This window comes from Bombina bombina, chromosome 1 (genome assembly GCF_027579735.1).
Source record: "Bombina bombina isolate aBomBom1 chromosome 1, aBomBom1.pri, whole genome shotgun sequence".
NCBI classification, from domain to species: domain Eukaryota; kingdom Metazoa; phylum Chordata; class Amphibia; order Anura; family Bombinatoridae; genus Bombina; species Bombina bombina.
Genome location: NC_069499.1, coordinates 1460700081 through 1460711326, shown reverse-complemented (window position 1 = coordinate 1460711326; position 11246 = coordinate 1460700081).

Genomic DNA, 11246 nt, shown 5'->3' with positions numbered 1-11246 from the left:
TCTTTTCATCCAGGGGAATGGTCTCTCCATCCCGAGGCAGAGCTAATAGATGCATTAGTGGTGCATTGGAGGTTCAGTCTAATATACCTTTTTCCGCCATTACCTCTCCTTTCTCGAGTAGTGGCCCGCATCAAGCAGGGGCGGGCATCAGTGATACTGATTGCTCCGTCATGGCTGCGAAGGATGTGGTTTGCGGATCTAGTGGAGGTTACCTTGTCTGCTGGAACAAGGTCCCTTTGTTCATCAAAATCTAGATTCTCTGAGGCTGACTGTGTGGAGATGGAATGCTTAGTCCTAGCCAAAAGAGGTTTCTCGGAGAGAGTTATTGATACTCTCATTCAAACTCGTAAGCCAGTAAGGTGTGGAGAACTTAGTTATTCTGGTGTGAAGAGCGTGGATTCCCCTGGCATAAGGTCAGGGTTTCCAGGATTCTTCCTTTTCTCCAGGATGGTCTGGAGAAGGGCCTTTTTGCTACTTCCCTTAAGGGACAGATTTCAGCCCTATCTGTTTTACTGCACAAGAAGCTCGCTGAGCTTCCAGATGTTCAGTCTTTTGTTCAGGCTCTGGCTAGAATCTTGGAGTTTAAATCTTGTTCTTAAAGTTTTGCAAAAGGCTCCATTTGAGCCTATGCATGTAGTTGACATTAAATTACTGTCTTGGAAGGTTCTTTTTCTACTGGCCATTGCTTCGGCGCGCAGAGTCTCTGAAATGGCTGCCTTGCAATGTGAGCCTCCTTACCTAGTATTTCATGCTGATAAGACTGTTCTTCGTACTGGGTTAGGTTTTCTCCCTAAGGTCGTTTCAGATCGCAACATCAATCAGGAGATTGTGGTTCCTTCCTTGTGTCCTAATCCTTCTTCTTCGAAGAAACGCTTACTTCATAATTTGAATGTGGTTCAGGCCTTGACGTTCTATCTTCAGGCTACGAAGGATTTTAGACAGACTTCTTCTTTGTTTGTTGTCTATTCTGGGAAGCGTAGGGGGCAGAAGACCTCGTCCACTTCCTTATCTTTTTGGTTGAGGAGCATTATTCGCTTAGCTTATGAGACAGCGGGTCATACACCTTCTCAGAGGATTAAGGCTCATTCAACTAGAGCAGTGGCTTCCTCTTGGGCCTTCAAGAATGAGGCCTCTATGGAACAGATTTGTAGGGCAGCTACTTGGTCCTCCTTGCAATACCTTTTCTAAATTTTACAAATTTTATGTTTTTGCTTCGGCTGAAGCAGCTTTTGGGATAAGGGTTTTGCAGGCTGTGGTGCCCTCAGAATAGGGTCCGCCTTATTTTTACCCTCCCGTTCATTCAGTGTCCTCTGGAGTTTGATTATATGTTTCCCACAAGTAAGGAATGAAGCCGTGGACTCTCCTCATATTAAGAAGGAAAACATAAAATATGCTTACCAGATAATTTCCTTTCCTTCTGTATGAGGAAAGTCCACGGCCCCCGCCCGTTTTCTCCGAAGGGCAGACCTAAGGTTTTTTTTGTTCTTCCGGCACCATTTATACCCTGATATGTCTCCTACTTTTCCTTGTTCCCTTGGCAGAATGACTGGGATATGATTAAAGTGGGGGAGGTATTTAAGCCTTTGGCTGGGGTGTGTTTGCCTCCTCCTGGTGGCTAGGTTCTGTATTTCCCACAAGTAAGAAATGAAGCCGTGGACTCTCCTCATACAGAAGGAAAGGAAATTATCTGGTAAGCATAATTTATGTTTTTCACATTCAGTCACATGCCATGAGGCCACCCTGTTCTACCACCTCTCTCTGTAAAAACATTGTTACCATTTTGTTTTCTAGGCCCCACTGCGAGCTAGATGTATGGGGCCTCCTTTAAGCTAATCCTTAATGACATGAACGCAAGCACCATCAGACATGTTCATGATACATTGGAATATTGACGGCAGATAAGAGCCATAGGCCCAGCAAGTCTGCCCGGTAAACATACAAACATCTACAGACTTCCGCTTATACTCAGACATTAAAAATAAAACACATAATGGTCTAAAGGAATTACTCCATATGCTTACTATATGGTAGCCTGTATGCTGCTCACTAATTCAGGCAGAAGCAGGAAAATCAGCATTAAACCTGCTTTATATCGAGAACTATAAAAAAAGTGTTAAGTTAAGATCAAAATGTGCCTTTTGGGAAGGTCGCATCTAAATTTTGGTGCCAGGGTTTGATATATATACATGCAGTACAAACTGTCAACAAGCCGTCTGTCTGTGTGTATATGTGTGTATATGTATGTATGTGTATATATATATATATATATATATATATATATATATACTGTATTATTATTATATATATATATATAGATATACACACACATATATATATATATATATACTGTATAATTATATATATATATATATATATATATATATATATATATATATATATATATACACACACACATATATACACACATACAAAGATACACAAATACATAGCTCAGTTGGTAAAATGCCCTGACTACAAAAGCCTGTTCAAAGATCAAAAGGTCACAGGTTCAAATCCCGGCAGGGCCGACTCAGCCCTTCATCCTTCCGAGGTCGATAAATTAGTACAATTAAACTGGGTAATAATAACATCTATTACTATTCAGTTGCCTATTTAGTTAATTCCGAGAGTGAGCGCTGAAAAAGCGCTTTGAGTCCCACTGGGAGAAAAGCGCTATATACAGTTGTGCTCATAACTTTACATACCCTGACAGAATTTATGATTTCTTGGCCATTTTTCAGAGAATATGAATGATAACACAAAAACTTTTCTTTCACTCATGGCTGAAGCCATTTATTACCAATCAACTGTGTTTACTCTTTTTAAATCATAATGACAACCGAAACTACTCAAATAACCCGGATCAAAAGTTTACATACCCTGGTGATTTTGGCCTGATAACATGTACACAAAGGGATTTGAATGGCTATTAAAGGTAACCATCCTCACCTGTGATCTGTTTGCTTGTAATTAGTGTGGGTGTATAAAAAGTCAATGAGTTTCTGGACTCCTGACAGACCCTTGCATCTTTCATCCAGTGCTACACTGACGTTTCTTAATTCTGAGTCATGGGGAAAGCAAAAGAATTGTCAAAGGATCTACGGGAAAAGGTAGTTGAACTGTATAAAACAGGAAAAGGATATAAAAAGATATCCAAGGAATTGAGAATGCCAATCAGCAGTGTTCAAACTCTAATCAAGAAGCGGAAAATGAGGGGTTCTGTTGAAACCAAACCACGGTCAGGTAGACCAACTAAAATTTCAGCCACAACTGCCAGGAAAATTGTTCGGGATGCAAAGAGAACCCCACAAATAACTTCAGGTGAAGTATAGGACTTTCTGAAAACATGCGGTGTGGCTGTTTCAAGATGCACAATAAGGAGGCACTTGAAGAAATATGAGTTGCATGGTCGAGTCGCCAGAAGAAAGCCATTACTAAGCAAATGCTACAAAGTATCCTGCTTACAATACACGTGCAGTTCATGCAAGACAGCCCAAGAATTTACAGGAACTGGAGGCTTTTTGCCAGGAAGAATGGGCAGCTTTACCATCTGAGAACATAAAGAGCCTCATCCACAAATACCACAAAAGACTTCAAGCTGTCATTGATGTTAAAGGGGGCAATACACGGTATTAAGAACCGGGGTATGTAAACTTTTGATCAGGGCCATTTGGGTAGTTTCTGTTGTCATTATGATTTAAAAAGCGTAAACAAAGTTGATTGATAATAAATGGCTTCAGCCAAACACTAACCATGAGTGAAAGAAATTTTTTTGTGTTATCATCATTCATATTCTCTGAAATATGGGCAAGAAATCATAAATTCTGCCAGGGTATGTAAACTTATGAACACAACTGTAAATACTAGTTATCATTATACATGCATATACATACATACATACATACATTCATATACACACAGATGCAGACACAAATAAACACTTATTACAGACACCAATAAACACAAATATATATACTTGAGCATACACGCATGCACAAAATACACATACATACACAGGCACCCATAAACTTACAAACATAATCGAGTGCAAACACACAAAATACTTGTACATAAACACAGATAGAAACCTATGAACTCATGTACATATACTAGTGCAAACATACACAGATACCGAAGCCTATAAAAAACACAAACATACAGAGACACACCTTGAAACACAGGAACACACAGACTATTAAAAGATTGATCTACTTGTGTATTAAAGAGTGACATTGTACAGAAGGGAAATAGCCAGACTGAGCTTTGGAGTGTGAATGACTGTCTATATTAATTTATGTTTCTTAAAATAGGATTTAGAGTATTTGTATTATTTTTTTTCAGTGTGTTTATTAAATAATATTTATACTTGGTTTCACTTTTCTGAGTGCTGGGAGGTAATTAAAAGATTTGTAGCAAATTGATTGTACTCATTTCAATGCAGACTGGAAATCCTTCTGGCAGTAAAATAGTTTAAAAAAAATGCTTTGAGAGAGGATGGCCAAAACAGCAAAGTGAGGAGGATAATATAGCAAGCCCTTATGACCTGAAACCTCCTAAATAAGCAGCAGCAGGGCAAAGGTTAAAATAAACTTGCAGAAGTGATAATATTAGTAGGGAAAAAGTAACAAAGCACAAACCTTTCACTAGTGGGAGGAAACTGCATATACATCTTAGGCTGTGCAGTGCTGGTCAGCAGCAGTGCAAGCAAACATTGACAGGCTGCTTAGATTTTGAGTTACTGGGAGGGATTTAAACCTGTGCTCAGTGAGGAAGATAACTATTAATGCCCTTAATGAGGAAAAACACGGCAGAGCCAGAAAAGGCTGTATTAAGTCCTCCGGCTCCAGCCCTAAAGCTACAATCTGCCTCTGCTGCACTGTACTTGTCACAGCACGGCTATGCTGTAAACTAGCATGCTCTGTCTGCATCTAATGCACTTACTTTTTTTTTCTTGTTTTTTGACTGCTGCTTCCCGCCACTCTCTCTGCGCATTAGCCTCTACACAAAATAAAGCCACTGGGAGGTGTGCACAAATGCCGGCCGTCCTCTTCCCCAAATAAAAAGTTCTGTCAGTCATTAAGTAAATGCTCTTTGATGAAAGCTGGCATTCACTCGGCAGATGTCTCTTGTCAGGTGGCAGACAGGCCCCTCTTACTTCCAGACCGTGCTTACTCTAAATAGCCCACCTGAACTTCCCATCTCTACCGCCCTTAGCTCAGTAAATACATAGTACACATTAAGAAGTGCTACTCCCTGCTGGACCCCTATATATTTATATATATACACATTATAACACCATCCAGAAGTAATTGTGCACGGGTCTGGAGGGAAGCATGCTTGTAAGAGCAGTGCACAGCTTTGAAGGAGGAGGAGCATTGACTGTGGGCCCCCTGCAAGGTCTGCAACGATGGGCCCGATTGCAATGGCGACCCCACGGCCCAAGTAGTTACACCCCTGTACAAGCACAGGAGCATGCTGTCAGTTGCTTACATAGAGCGTATGGTGCAGCTCCTATTGGCTGCAACAGCTGCCTCTCAAACAGAAGTATAAGTAATTTGTGAGACAGAGGCAGCATTGAACAAGTAACAGAGCCAAATAAAAAGGGGGTCTTACAAAAGATTTATTGTTTTTGGGACATAAATAAGCTCATCAATATGATTATAAGTACTTTCAAAATATGCAAAATGACTTAGGTGAATTTACCATCACTTATGTTTTTATTAAAGAGAGTTCGGTAGAGCAGCACCGTCAAAGGACAACTTCGTTGTCTACTCTGAAATAGTTTATTTATGTAATCATTTTACAGTGAACTTTTCAGTTCCACCTGAATGACAGCTTTATTAAAATGTCTTTTGTTGGTGTCTCTACTTTTGTAATTCATAGCATTTCTTTTCCCCCCAATAACAAACATTCTTTTCCATCAGCTTTGATTAGTTTTGGCCTCTTTGATATAGTTACATTTGTGCCTATGAGTTTAACTGCTTGCTACTTAGTATGGATTATAAATAGGAGATCAACTATTTTCAATTTAGTAAAGAGGTTTATTTTAGCAGCCACTCTTTTTTTTTTTCCTGGTATCACAATAGAAATATAATTCATCATGGGTTTCCATAGATTTGTGCACTTTCTTTTGAAGCTATAACTTAATCATACCTTAGTTTACCCAGATCGACATTAAGTGCTTCGCCTTAAGACATGTGTAATACTGTAAGAGAGTCGGTATTTTTACGAGTGCAGAGAATGAAAAGACAAATTTCTTACCCTAAATATATTATTATTTGATATTGTACAGACATTCTCTAAGATCTGGCCAGCGTCCAGGCTGACGGAACTGTGTAACATCCATTTTAGGGTTATACATTAAATATATACTAAAATACCAACAGAGCGGCTTAGGTGATTGCTTCTTGATTTATATTGGGCAAGATTACAAGTGGAGCACTAACTTAAGGTGCGAATTCGCCCGTTTGCAGGCGCGCGATAAATAACCAGACCTATATGATTATATACGTTCATATTTAAAATTGTTGCCATCACTGTGCGATGTATCTCCTTTGGTGTGCTAGTTCTCATGCCGTGTTTGATGGCATGACAACAAGACTCCCATTGCAGCCTATGAAAGCGCTCTCTCATGAGTGCAATGCTTACGTGCAATGCGAATGTGAGGTTGCGTTCGCATTGTGCCTCACGTGTAATACCAGTGCACATTTGCGTGCACTTGTATTACAAAGTAGAGTGCAAATAATGCTTTCGCGTAAGCGATAATTTGCGCTCCACTTAAAATATGGCCCTTAATTTTTTACTGTATTGAGTAAAGAAACATAATTTACTGCTATTAAGAAAATACACCAGTATTCGTTTATTTTCTACACTCACAGTAGAACTCCATTAACCTAAAATAGAATACCAAGTGCAAAAACAACTAGGTGGGTAAAATAAATATAAGCGAAGATTTGAATATTGTTTGCATCTCGATGTTGACTAAACTAAGGCCTTGAGTTTGTCTGAACTTCAACTTTCCAATTTACTTCTGTTATAATATTTGCTTCATTCTCGTGGAATCCTTTGTTGAAGGAGCATCAATTCACTACTTGAAGCTAACAGAATATACTGTGTGAGCTAATAAGAAGTGGCAGGTTTGTGCAGCCACCAATTAGCAGATCTCACCCACTAGTGCATTGCTGTTCCTACCTAGGTATCAGCTAGATTACGAGTTTGGCGTTGAGTGAAAAAGCAGCGTTATCGCCCATAACGCTTCATTTTCCCTAACGCTGCTATTACGAGTCTTGTCGGTATAGGTGTACTGCACACCTTTTAGCCTGTCACGCAACGTTAGGACCGCACTTTAAAAAAAATCCTTTTTCAATGGGACTCCCATAACGCCGGTATTACGAATATGCCTGGGAGCCCAAAAAGTGAGCGGTACACTCTGTAACCACAGGATCCATACCGCCATCTAAGGTCAAAGCTGTACCATAAAACTCATAACTAAAGTGTTAAAAAGTACACTAACACCCATAAACTACCTATTAACCCCTAAACCGAGGCCCTCCCGCATCGCAAACACTATTTATATATAATTAACCCCTAATCTGCCGTCCACCCACTCTGCCGCTATAATAAACCTAATAACCCCTAAACCACAAGCCCCCCACAATGAGATATACGAAAATAAACTATTAACCCCTAAACCGAAAGCCCCCACAACAAAATATACTAAAATAAACTATTAACCCCTAAACCTAACGCCCCCTAACTTTATATTATAATTACAATTTCCCTATCTTAAATTAAAACTTACCTGTCAAATTAAATAAATTAATTTTAAACTAACAATTAAACTAAGATAATTATTAAACTACAATTAAACTAACTACCAATTAAATTAAACTAAACTACACATTAAAAAATACGGTACTACACAAAGTATCTAATTACAAAAAAAAATAAAATAACTAAATTACAAAAACAAACAAACACCTGGATGAAGACTTCGCCGGCTGGATGGATCCTTCAAGCGGGACTTCAAGAACTGTAAGTGGATCGTCGGGGGTTAGTGTTAGGTTTTAATAAGGGTTTTTTTGGGTGGGTTTTATTTTTAGTTTAGGGTCTGGGCATGTAAAAGAGCTAAATGCCTTTTTAAGGGCAATGCCCTAAGTATGTATTTAGTTTAAATAGGTAATATTTAGTTAATACCCTGTAATTGTAACTTTAGTTTAGCTGTATTTTAAAGTTAAGGGGTGTTAGGCTTAGGGTTACGTTAGGGTTAGGGTTACGTTAGGGTTAGGTTTAGGGGTTGATGGATTTATTTAGTTGTACTGATGTTGGAGGCCAGAGGTTTAGGGGTTAATAACTTTAGTATAGTGGCGGCGACATCGGGAGCGGCAGATTACGGTTTAATAGTTTTATGTAGGTGGCGGCGATGTTAGGGGTGGCAGATTAGGGGTTAATAATTTATGTAGGTGGCGGCGATATTGGGGGCGGCAGATTAAGGGTTAATAACTGTATTTTGGTGGTGGCAATATCAGGGGCGGCAGATTAGGGGTTAATAACTGTATGTAGGTGGCGGCGATATTGGGGGCGGCAGATTAGGGGTTAATAACTGTATGTAGGAGGCGGCGATGTCGGGGGCAGCAGATTAGGGGTGTTTAGACATGGGCTTTATGTTAGGGTGTTAGGTTTAAACGTAACTTTTTATGGAGCTTTTGTATCCGCAATCGCAGGTGTTAGGCTTTTTTTTTGCCGCCTCACCCCATTGATGTCTTTTTGGGAAAATCGTACACGAGCACGTCAAAGCAGCGCTTGTTTTCGGTGCGGCATGGAGCTGAACGCAACCATTTTGCCAGCACAAGTCTGCTTTTTTTTAAACTTAATACCAGCGCTATAGGGAGGTGAAATATGACACTTTTGTGGCGTTGGTAAAAATCCCTATAGCGCTCAAAACTCGTAATCTAGCTTTATGTTGTTTAACAAAGAATACAAAGTAAACAAAGCAAATTTGGTAATAGAAGTAAAATAGAAACTTGTTTAAAATTGCATGCACTATCCGAACCACAAAAGCTTTATTTGGACCTCATTCGATGTTGAGGACCCAGGGTAACAGGAAGGAAGAGAAAACTTTTGCCAAATTAAACTTTTGAATTCTGAATTTCTGGACTACTTTTAAACACCATCTTATTGCAATGAAACACTAAATATAGTTTCTCTGCAGAGAGTCCCTGAAATTAAAGAGTCTTATTTCAAGCACAAACTCTCTCAGGCTCAAAATGAGGTGGAGTCAAATAATGCAGAACCAGAGGTTAATCCCATGAGAAATGGTTGATTTGAGTTTAATTGCATCACACTTGCTATCGATTATAAATAGATAAAAATATCAATCTAGTAAAGAGGTTTATTTTATCACAGTGAAGATTTAATTGATCATCGGTTTCCATAGCTCTGTGAACTTTCTATTGATGCCTTAACTTAATCATGCTCTGCATTAAAATAAATTTGTATAAATACGAGTGAGGTTCCTATATAGAGACTTGCTTACCTGGGTCTTGCTGAAATACCTGAAACTGGTGTTTCTGATTATTTATTTGTCACCATGAAATTTACACCTGATCTAACCCAGAGGAAAAATATTGATGGGAACGTACTTCTGTTCAGGCTACATTGTTCTGGAAAATATTCTGTATGGGATAGTCTGCTAGTCTGTAAACATGGCAGATTTGTTACTGGTGAAGATGCCTTTCTGCTGAGAAAAAAAAAAGTTTGGAGGCTTCATAAAATAGTTGACAATGCCTTCATATAAGACATTTCGATATGAATGTCTGTTAATACTGTATGTTCCCATGAGTGTTTTGCCAATGCAGTGTCTTTTTTAATGTAGGACTTATAGAACCAAGTTTCAATAGAATTTCTGGGAGAAATAATTCTTCACAAGTCTTGGCTAGAGTGTCAACTAAAAGTAACTACGCAGATAAGAAGAAGTGGGAGAACCAGGCGCCAACTTACGGAGGTTAGGTGTGGTTAAATCAAAAAGTTGAAATCACAAGATTTATTACTAATTAAAACAATATCAGAAATAAATACAGTAAAACTTCTAGTCTATGGATCCAAGACTGTATACAGGGTTAAAATTGTTACAATAAAATATTAATCAGTACAATAAAATAATACAATAGGTAAATGTAAGCAGGAAATATGTTATTGGAGGAATAGGAGAATCTCCTCAAATAATATCCTTTGAACTTCAAATGAAAACCTGCTGCGATCAGAGGTTATAAAAAATGTCCATAAAATGATGTCCAGTGAGATAGATATAAGTGTCAAATAAATTGGTGAAAAAAACAACGGTCAAACATCAAATATTCAATATAAGTCCGAAAGTAGTGTCCTTATGTTATAATCCAAAAGATATAAAAACCCAAAAATAATGGTAAAATAGAAAATCCAAAAATTACATAATTAAGAGTGTGGTTATATTCGAAAGTGAAAGTGAAAAATAATGTCTGAAAAAATATTGTCTGAAAAAATATAATGTCTGAAGAAAATTCCAAGGTGATAAACGTGGGTGAAAAACGTTAAATATATGTAGAGATAACATATTTCCTGCTTACATTTACCTATTGTATTATTTTATTGTACTGATTAATATTTTATTGTAACAATTTTAACCCTGTATACAGTCTTGGATCCATAGACTAGAAGTTTTACTGTATTTATTTCTGATATTGTTTTAATTAGTAATAAATCTTGTGATTTCAACTTTTTGATTTAACCACACCTAGCCTCCGTAAGTTGGCGCCTGGTTCTCCCACTTCTTCTTATTTGTTTATCACTGGTGACAGCTAGGGTTTCACCATCTTCCGGGCGTAGAGTTGTCAGTTGGCGCTTAAGTAGATACTCTTTCCTAAAAGTAACTACGCATTTTAGATCATTGGAATCTAACTTTATTAATTGCCAATGTCATTCTTCCAGTAGAAACACTCTTCTGGGAGGATTTGGAATTGTAATGTTGTATTTTCCTATGTAGAAGGGGACATGTAACCCTTACTACTGGTTGTGAGTCATATCTCAGATCTTACAGAGTGTTGGGTGCCTAAAAAGACGATGGTCCCTATTTCTTCTTTGTTCCTGAGAAGAAAAACACTTCTTCTGCCAGACTTCTAAATGATCAATGGCTCATATATCAATATCAATGGCTCAACCCGACCTTAAAGGGACATTAAACATATCTTTTTTTTTGTTTAAAAATTGTG